The sequence below is a fragment of the Paramormyrops kingsleyae genome, chromosome 1 (assembly GCF_048594095.1).
Source record: "Paramormyrops kingsleyae isolate MSU_618 chromosome 1, PKINGS_0.4, whole genome shotgun sequence".
NCBI classification, from domain to species: Eukaryota; Metazoa; Chordata; class Actinopteri; order Osteoglossiformes; family Mormyridae; genus Paramormyrops; species Paramormyrops kingsleyae.
Genome location: NC_132797.1, coordinates 38,682,941 through 38,693,190, shown reverse-complemented (window position 1 = coordinate 38,693,190; position 10,250 = coordinate 38,682,941). Strand labels below are relative to the sequence as shown.

At 41.8% G+C, this 10,250-nt stretch overlaps 1 pseudogene; it reads right to left on the bottom strand.

The window, feature by feature from the left end:
* Positions 1-1,521: 1,521 nt before the first annotated feature.
* On the bottom strand, positions 1,522-4,424 carry LOC140579040 (uncharacterized; annotated as a pseudogene).
* Between the last annotated feature and the right edge of the window lie 5,826 nt (positions 4,425-10,250).

Sequence of the window (10,250 nt, the reverse complement as noted above, 5' to 3'; positions counted from 1 at the left end):
CGAAAGCCTCAGATTTTGTTGAGGAAAAGCTAAAGATTGGCTTTGTCACTCCGAACGACACACGTTGGAATTCTATGTTCCTCTCAATGCAGTGCCTGGCTCACATAGCCACCTTGACTCCCCAGACCAGCAATCTAACAGTGCCATTGGATGCCACTCCTGAGTATGACAGACTCCTTCTGCACACCATCTGTGATGAGTTTGGGCTTCGTCAATTCACTCCAGAGGAAATAGACTTCATCAACAAGTTTGAGAGTGTGATGGGTCCCTTGGCATGTGCTCTGAACATCCTTCAGGGGGAAAAAAACACATTCCTCGGCTACCTGGCTCCTACCATTGTGCAATTGAAAAATGATTTGGATGGTCTGTTGGATGAGAGTTCAAAGCCTACAGCTACACAAGGTCTGACGGCATGCCGCCCCCTCATCCAAACCTTGATGCAGTCACTCTCTAGAAGACTGGAAGGCTGTCTTGAAAACAAAGATCACATACTGGCAGCCATACTACTCCCAGTGTTCAAGCTGGACTGGGTGGAGGATCAGAGTAAGCGAGTGCAGTACAGATTGATGTTGAGGGAAGAGCTGCGATCTGTGAATGTGCCTGAGTCTGAGCAACCCCCTGATGACCTTGAGGGGAAAAAGAGTGCTTCATCCTTTTTTAAGTTCAAGCAAAGCCCATCAGCTGTCAATAAGTCTGAGGTGGACATCTATCTGGACGCCTGAACCACTGATGAGTTTACTGAATACATGCTGCTGCCCAAACTGAAGAAGCTCTTCATCAAATATAACACAGCAATCCCATCAAGTGCTCCAGTGGAGAGACTCTTCAGTACCGGTGGCCAGATATTTAGGCCCAGGAGAAACCGATTGGGAGATGCCAACTTTGAAAAGCAACTGCTGTTAAACGTGAACAAAAAACAGTTTGGACTGAAGCCGTAGGCATGGTCTGTGGAGTGTTCATTACTTGCTACAACAATGGCTTCTGTATGTGAAAGTTTTTATTTTTAATAGTTCAGTGAGATGGTGCCACACACCTTCAAGAAGCGTGAGTTTTTTTTTTATAAAACTAAAGAGATATTTTGCTGAATAATAAATATTCTGTTCTGTCTAGTTTTCATTTGAGATGGATATGATGCCTATACTGTATGTGTTTACAGTACTTTTCTTTTCCTTCCCTTGTCTAGTATTGGGGCAAGAGATAAATAAACCATAAATAAGAATCATATTTTGTGTCCTTTGTCTATACATGTCCATATATGCAAGAATGTAGGTAGGTTATAGATGTATGTTAAAACAAAATAAATTTTTATTTAGACTATATATATCGCACCTAAAAATAAAATGAACTGAACTTTGAACTAGTTCAAAAATTAAAATTGTGAGCTATGAATGTGAACAGTTCACTTTGAGCATGTGTGAACTGAACTTTGAACTAGATCATGAAAAGTGTGAACTTGCACAACACTGGTGCTTAGGGTCATTGTCTTGTTGGAAGGTAAACCTTCGGCCCAGTCTGAGGTCCTTAGCACTCTGGAGAAGGTTTTTGTCCAGGATATCCCTGTACTTGGCCGCATTCATCTTTCCCTCGATTGCAACCAGTCGTCCTGTCCCTGCAGCTGAAAAATACCCCCACAGCATGATGCTGCCACCACCATGCTTCACTGTGGGGACTGTATTGGACAAGTGATGAGCAGTGCCTGATTATCTCCACACATACCGCTTAGAACTTCTTGGCCTTAATTCTATCTTGGTCTCATCAGACCAGAGAATCTTATTTCTCACCATCGGAGTCCTTCAGGTGTCTTTTAGCAAACTCCATGCGGGCCGTCATGTGTCTTGCACTGAGGAGAGGCTTCCGACAGGCCACTCTGCCATAAAGCCCTGACTCGTGGAGGGCTGTAGTGATGGTTGACTTTCTGCAACTTTCTCCCATCTCCTGACTGCATCACTGGAGCTCAGCCAAAGTGATCTTTGGGTTCTTCTTTACCTCTCTCACCAAGGCTCTTCTCCCCCGGTAGCTCAGCTTGGCTGGACGGTCAGCTCTAGGAAGGGTTCTGGTCGTCCCAAACGTCTTCCATTTAAGGATTACGGAGGCCACTGTGCTCTTGGGAACCTTAAGTACAGCAGAAATTTTTTTGTAACCTGTGCCTTGCCACAATTCTGTCTCTGAGCTCTTCAGGTAGTTCCTTTGACCTCATGATTCTCATTTGCTCTGACATGCATTGTGAGCTGTAAGGTCTTATATAGACGGGTGTGTGGCTTTCCTAATCAAGTCCAATCAGTATAATCAAACACAGCTGGACTCAAATGAATGGATGAAGGATGATCAGAAGAAATGGAAAGCACCTGAGTTAAATAAATGAGTGTCACAGCAAAGGGTTTGAATACTTAGGACCATGTGATATTTAAGTTTCTTTTTTAATAAATCTGCAACAATTTCAAAAATTCCTCTTTTTTTTTTGTCTGTCACTATGGGGTGCTGTGTGTACATTAATGAGGGAAAAAAATATTTTAAATGATTTTAGCAAATAGCTGCAATAGAACAAAGAGTGAAAAATTGAAGGAGGTCTGAATACTTTCCGTACCCACTGTATTTAACCGAGATGTCAAATAAAAAATGCCCAATACAATATGGCCATTTACAAAATGTCAAAAAAAATAATAAATAAATAAATAATAAAATAATAATAAATCACAGCAACAGAACACATTTTAAATAAACAAAAACTTGACAAACTCAAACTACAACTCATTACACAGTGTTACTACAGGTAGGGACTTCACTATCAGTGTAGTGGAAAAACAGGCTAAATTTTCTTTGATCGTGATCCACTACCTGGCGGTAGAAGGTGCAAAAGTCTGACGCGTAAATGATGAGGATACGACACCAAGTTCTGTTCCTGATGGGTAGATTTATTCTTATGATATTTTAACCCACAATATACTTTGATCTAGTTTGGCCGAAATGCAGACACCATCACACACGGCAAATACGGTCAATGACTGTTTCGCGTTGCACCTTCACACCTGGGCCACGTCATCTTAGCTGCTTTTGTAACCATCGCCTCCCTATAGGTGGGAATACACTCAGGCAATAATAAAAATCATTACATCTCATTACAATTATTACAATAATAAATATATATATTATATAATAAATAAATACAAATGAATATAAACATTAAATAAATAAATATCAACAATATTTATAAATAATTCCAATATAAATACAAACTAAATTATGTTTAATAAACAAATGAAAGAATGGCTCCTACACACCGGCCCCTAATTGTGTATCTAAGTAAACAATTATTAACAGGAATGTTATATAAGGAGCCATGTATCTATATCTATAAATATGATAGACAATTTATTGCCCTATGTGTTAAATAAGATATCAATATAAATGCTTATAAAGGTATACTTATCTCATACAACAAACAGTTACACGTTCAGTCCTCATTCCATGTTTCCTGAAGTTTCTAGAAGCAGGCAAAGTTTTGTCACTGGCCTCATCAACACTCCAGACTTGGTCCTCAGTGTAACAGTTCTTGTTAGACCCTTCGAGTCAGGATGGACTTCAAGCACTTTTCCAAGAGGCCAGGATCCACGAGGGGCTGTTCTGTCAACTACCATTACAACATCCCCTTTCTGAAGTCCTCTTTTTACAGTGATCCATCTTTGTCTCTCTTGTAGTAACGGTAGATACTCACGAATCCATCTTTTCCAAAACAAGTCAGCCAAATACTGAACCTGCTTCCAACGTCGTCTTATGTACAAATCAGACCTCTGGAACAATCCTGGTGGGAAAACAGTATGAGCCTTCAAAAGGAGGATGTGATTTGGAGTCAGTGCTTCTAGATCTTGTGCATCCCCTGTCACAGTGGTTATGGGGCGGCTGTTTAAAATGGCTTCTACCTCACATAGTAGAGTTTCAAGACTTTCATCATCGACCTCTTGTTCCTTTAGTACGGAATAAAGAATTTGTCGTACCATGCGAATAAGGCGTTCCCAAACTCCACCATGATGGGAAGCTGCTGGAGGATTAAAACTCCACTGCACTCCTTTCTGAAGCATTTCTTTCTGAATCTTGTTATGATTCCATTCAGAGATGGCCTTTTGAAGCTCTTTTTTAGCACCAACCAGGTTAGTTCCGTTGTCTGATCTAATGTGTATGGCTTGACCTCTTCTACACACAAATCTTCTAAGAGCATGGATGCAAGAGTCTGTGTCCATGGAATGAGCCATTTCAAGATGCACGGCTCTACTCGACATGCATGTGAATAAAACTCCATACCTTTTAATATGGCTTCTTCCTCTCTTTACCTGAAAAGGCCCAAAGTAATCCACTCCCACATTACTGAATGGTGGGAGATCTGCTCTCAGTCTTTCCTTAGGGAGATCTGCCATCTTTTGTTCCCCCATCTTGCCTCTTGTACGTCTGCAGACAACACATCTGGAGAGGATCTTACGAGCAGCAGAGTTGGCATTCACTATCCAATACTTCTGTCGAAGTTTAGAGAGAATACCATTTCTGCCAGCATGCCCAAGATGTTCATGTATGTGACGAAGCAGAAGAGTAGAGATGTGATGGTCCTTTGGCAGGATCATTGGTCGTTTCGCTTCATCAGGCATTGCTGACCTACTTAACCTCCCTCCTATTCTCAGAATTCCTTCATCAAGCACTGGATCGAGCTTGTAGATACTACTCTGTCTGTTCAAAGCCCCTTTTGGTGGAAATGCTTTCTCCAGGAAAACGATCTCATCTGGATATTTTTGTCTTTGGCAAAACACAATGATAGCCTTTTCCGCCCTTGACAGATCACATAGACTTATAGAACATCTTCCCAATGTTTTCTTAAAAGCCTGTATTTGGTCAGATATCAACTTACTTTGAACTTCCTTTGGGAATCTATTTTCAAAGCAGGAGATGAGTTCCTTTCTTTTTACTCTGAGTGACTGAAGAGTGTCTTTCAATTTTAAATACCACACCACTGCTCTCCTTAACTTATACCAACTAGAGAAATATTCCAGTAGCTGATTTGTTGGGTTTTCCTTTACCATCTCTTTAGTGACAGCACTGAACACATGAATATTTCTTTTCACCTCTGGGTCATCTTGAGAGAGTGAGAGGGTTTCCATAAGGGTTTGAGGCCATTCCTCTTCTTTCTTCCAGAGAAATCCTGGTCCCTGGATCCATTCTTTGCACTTCACCAATGTGCTTGCACTCACTCCTCTTGATGCTTTATCAGCAGGATTCAGCTTGGTTCCAATGTGTCTCCATTGTGATATGTTAGTGTTGTCCCTTATAAGAGCGATCCTATTAGCCACAAACGTGTGAAATCTTGTCTGCTCGTTTGCTATATACTTCAGAACAGACTGACTATCAGTCCAAAAAGTTGACTGAGAAAGCTTAAACTCCAACTCCTTTCTCAACATCCTATCCACTTTGACCGCCAGAGCTGCAGCTGTCAATTCCAACCGTGGGATGGTCATTTGCTTCATAGGGGTAACTCTTGCTTTACCAAGAATAAAAGAAACATGTATGTCACAATTATCTGTGGACATTCTAAGGTAACTCACAGTGCCATACCCATGTTCACTGGCATCGGAAAAATTATGTAATTCAGTTTGCATAATCGGTCCAAAGCCCTTTGGTTTCACACAACGAGCAACTTCAAAATTTTCCAGTATACTGAGGTCATCAATCCATCTTCTCCATCTCTCAGATATAGGTTGTGGTATACTGCTGTCCCAGCCATATTTACTCCTACACAGCTCCTGTAACAGCAACTTTGCAGGCAAAATGAGAGGACATAAAAACCCAAGTGGATCATAGACAGAACTCACAATGGATAGCATGTTTCTACGTGTGTGAGGCTTCTCTTTCACAATACTACTAAACTTAAACATATCGTTCTCAACACTCCATAATAACCCAAGAACTCTTTCTATTGGTAACTTCTCTCTGTCTAGGTCCAGTTCCTTGACCTCGTGGGCTCTGTCTTCTTTTGGAATACACCCAAGGACAGTTCGGCTGTTACTCATCCATTTGGTCAAATGGAATCCACCCTTCTTATATAGAGATGTAAGCTCTTTGAACAGCTGCACTGCTTCTTGTTCAGATGAAAGAGACTTTAAGCAATCGTCAACATAAAAGTTATTCATAACTGTATTGACTGTATTGGGATGGAACATGCCCTTGTGATCCTTAGCGGTCTGTCGAAGTGCAAAGTTTGAACAACTGGGAGACGATACTGCTCCAAAGAGATGCACCAACATACGGTGCTCAACTGGAGGCTTATGAATATCACCATTAGGCCACCAAAGAAATCTTAAGAAGTCAATATGATCTTTTGACACTTGGACCTGATGGAACATTGCCTGGATGTCAGTCATGATGGCAACAGGCTCTAGACGGAACCGTAAAAGAACACCCAAAAGAGAACTTGTTAAATCTGGACCCTGCAACAGCTCAGAATTCAATGATATGCCACGAAATAGAGCACCACAGTCAAATACAACTCTAATGGTACCTTTCTTAGGGTGGTACACTCCATGATGTGGGATGTACCAGACCTTACCATCTGATCTTTTCAGTTCATCCTGGGGCACGATTTCTGCATATCCTTTATTGATGACCTCTGTAAGAAATTCTGTATATTCCCTTTTAAACTGTTCATTCTTTAGAAATCTTTTCTTCAGATTGGTTAGACGCTGTGTTGCCACCTGACGGTTATTTGGCATAATTATATCTTCTTTCCTAAATGGCAAATTCAAAGTATAATGTCCATTCCGCAGACTAACAGAAGTCTCTGCTGTTTCCATAAATTTTTTGTCTTCCACAGACATTTCGGCTTTGTCCTCTGTATCCTCATTAAAATCATGGTTATATTGTTGCAATAACAGTTCTTCCAAATTTCCAACTGATATTCTGTTTGCAGTGACAGTACGAATGCTAGATCTTCCACTATCGTTAATTGGGCCATTAACAATCCATCCTAAAATGGTCCTAACTGCATATGGTCCATCTTCTTGACTATTAACCACTTCCCATGGCTCAAGAGCCTTTGGAACATTGTTACCTATCAACAATTCTACATCAGCATCAATGTTAACTTCAGGGATTCTAATATCACTAAGATAGGAAAATCTAAAAAGGTCACCATTGTTGGGAATGTTACTTACTGTATATCTACCGGCATGCTGCTTTGAGTATAAACCTCAGGCAATGAAATAAAATGGGTTTTATCTATAGCAGAAACCTCCAAGCCTGTAATGATGTCCGAATTCATAGTCTTCTCCTGTGACATGGTTCGGAGCAAGATATTGGTGTTTCTCCCAGTTACGTTCAACTTGTTGGCCAGGCTTCTTGTACAGAAGGTTGCAGAGCTACCAGGATCAAGAAATGCATATGTATATATCACCTTATTTCCTTTGCAGTGTTTCACTTTTACTGGAACAATGGAAAGCATACATTCTTTACTGACCTCTTTATCACCGGCCCCAGAATGCTCTCGAGCTCCAAGTGACACCTGCCCACTATTAATTATAGGTTTTACCACTGGCTGCTCTGTCTTAATGTGCAAAATACTTGGATGATTTTTCTTGCATATGGAACAACTAAGACGTCTTGTACAGTCTTTACTCACATGCCCTGCTTTCAATAAACATCCAAAACAGACTCCATTTTGCCTTAGGAATGTGATCTTTTCCTTATGTCGAAGTTTCTCAAATTTAAAGCATGATTTCAATTCGTGGGCACCTTTACAGAACAGACATATGCTATGATCTTGCTGGTTTAATTCCATATTAACATTTGTGGCAAAACTTTCTTTAAATTTGGGTTTTGATATTACCTTAGGCTTTGTGGCAGCAGACTTCAAGTCCTGTATATTACCAAATATGGGATCTGACATGAGTCTGGCTTGATTTTCTATGAAAGAGACAAGATCAGCCATTCTGACTCTACCAGTACATTGCAGCTCACAAGCCTTTGAACGCCACCTTTCCCTGAGTTTATATGGGAGTTTAAGAACTATATTCCTCATATTCGTGATGGTATCAAATTCTCCCATGTACTCCATTTCTTCCATAGCGGTACAACAGGTTCTAAGAAACAATGCAAAGTCACATAGATCTTTTGAGTCTTCACATTTAATAACTGGCCACTTAAAGACTTTTTCCATATAGGCACAGGAAATTCTGTATTCATGTCCATAATGTTGTTTTAATAATGTTTTTGCTTTCTGATAACCTCTGTTTGGATCCATATGTTGACAACTTTTCACGAGTTCCTGAGCTTGTCCCTTGGTGTATTGAATGAGAAACTGTAACCTGTCTTGATTATCATCAGTTTTTCTTTCGATTCTATGTTCAAAAGAATGAACAAAAGACTTATATTGGAGAATGTCCCCATCAAAGGGTATAAGACTTCCTTGTGGTAAAGTGGAAATAACATTCTGTTTGACAAGAGTATTAGTCAACTCATTCTGTCTCCTAAGAACATCGGATAGATCCTGATGTAGGTTCATTACAGGAACTGACTGACCACTTGCTTGACTATTAACTTGCTCCATATTATGGATGGTCTGTGTATAAGGAGTCTGGGAACTACCATGAAGAGGCTCTGAATGTGGCTGTTGACCAATTCCATTTCCATGAGCCGTAGTAAACTGCGACTGGACACCATGTTTAGGCCGTGTGACTAGTTCTCTGATAGCATCAGACTGTGATGCTTTCTGTGCTGCATCAAAATACTCATTCATTGCATCTGTTTGCCCCCTTTTTGCATTATTTCCAGAAACAGAAAATACTGCAGTCCTGAGGTATTCGATTTTTGCTGTATTTGCTGCCAGTTCTGTATGCAGGTCAAGTGTTTCTCTTCTTTTTCTAAGTTCTTCCTTTTTCTGGCTAAGCTGTTCTTGTTCCTTTGCTAAAGCATGCTTTTCCTGCAGCCTTGCAGCCTTGGCCAGTAATGCAGCGCGCTCCGCCCCGGCACATATGAGCGCTGAACCTGAGGCACTTGATTTGCTCGTCGGTCGACTGCGGGTCCCCTGCCTCCGACTCGTCGGTCGCCTACGCCTTGGCCGGCGGCGGCTGCGTCTTCGCCTGCCGCGGCTGCTGCTCCCTCCTTCCCTCCGCCTGTGTCCCCTTCATCTTCCTCCTTGACTCCTCCGTTGCTCCCTTCGCCTTCCTCCTCCTCACCTTCGGCCTTCCCTCCTGCTCCCTCCTCGCGGTCGCCTGTGGCCCCTGCGGCTTCCGCCCCTCGCCTGCTGGGGTTCCCTCTGGCTCCCTGTTTCCCCCCGCCCTTTGCCTTTGTGCCCCCTGTGTCTGCTCCTCGTCCTCCTGTTTCTCCTTCGTTCTCTCCTGGTCCCTTCGTTCCTCCCGTTGGTGTTTCCCCTGGGTCTCCGTTGTTGCCCCTGTGTCTGTTTGCTTTTCCCGTGGTTTGTCGGTGGTTGTCTGCGTTGCTGTCCCTGTGTCTGTTCTGCGTGTCTGTCCTGTTCCCTGTGCTTCCTTGATGTGTTTTGCTCTTGTTTTTTTCTCCAGGTCCCGTGTCCCCGGTCTCGTCTCATCCGTCGCCTCCCCTGGGGCGCGCCCGGTGTGCGCGCCTTTGGGGGGGGGTTCTGTCATGCCCCGATCGTCCGCTCCTCTCATGTGCCACGCCCCCTCGTTAACCTCATGTGGAATCCCAGTGTGTTACAGCTGTTTCTGATTGTTGTCTTTAGTTCATTGTATTTAGTCCGCGTTTCCGTTTGTTTCCCTAGTCCGGTCATTGACGTTGTGACGTTGTTTCGTTGCGTGCTGCCATTAAAACCCTTGTTCCTGATCCCTGGAATCCTGCCCTGTTTATCTGTGCTCCGGGCGCGTACACGTTCCATAACAGAGTTAAATAAATGAGTGTCACAGCAAAGGGTTTGAATACTTAGGACCATGTGATATTTAAGTTTCTTTTTTAATAAATCTGCAACAATTTCAAAAATTCCTCTTTTTTTTTGTCTGTCACTATGGGGTGCTGTGTGTACATTAATGAGGGAAAAAAATATTTTAAATGATTTTAGCAAATAGCTGCAATAGAACAAAGAGTGAAAAATTGAAGGAGGTCTGAATACTTTCCGTACCCACTGTATTTAACCGAGATGTCAAATAAAAAATGCCCAATACAATACGGCCATTTACAAAATGTCAAAAAAATAAATAAATAAATAAATAATAAAATAATAATAAATCACAGCAACAGAACACATTTTA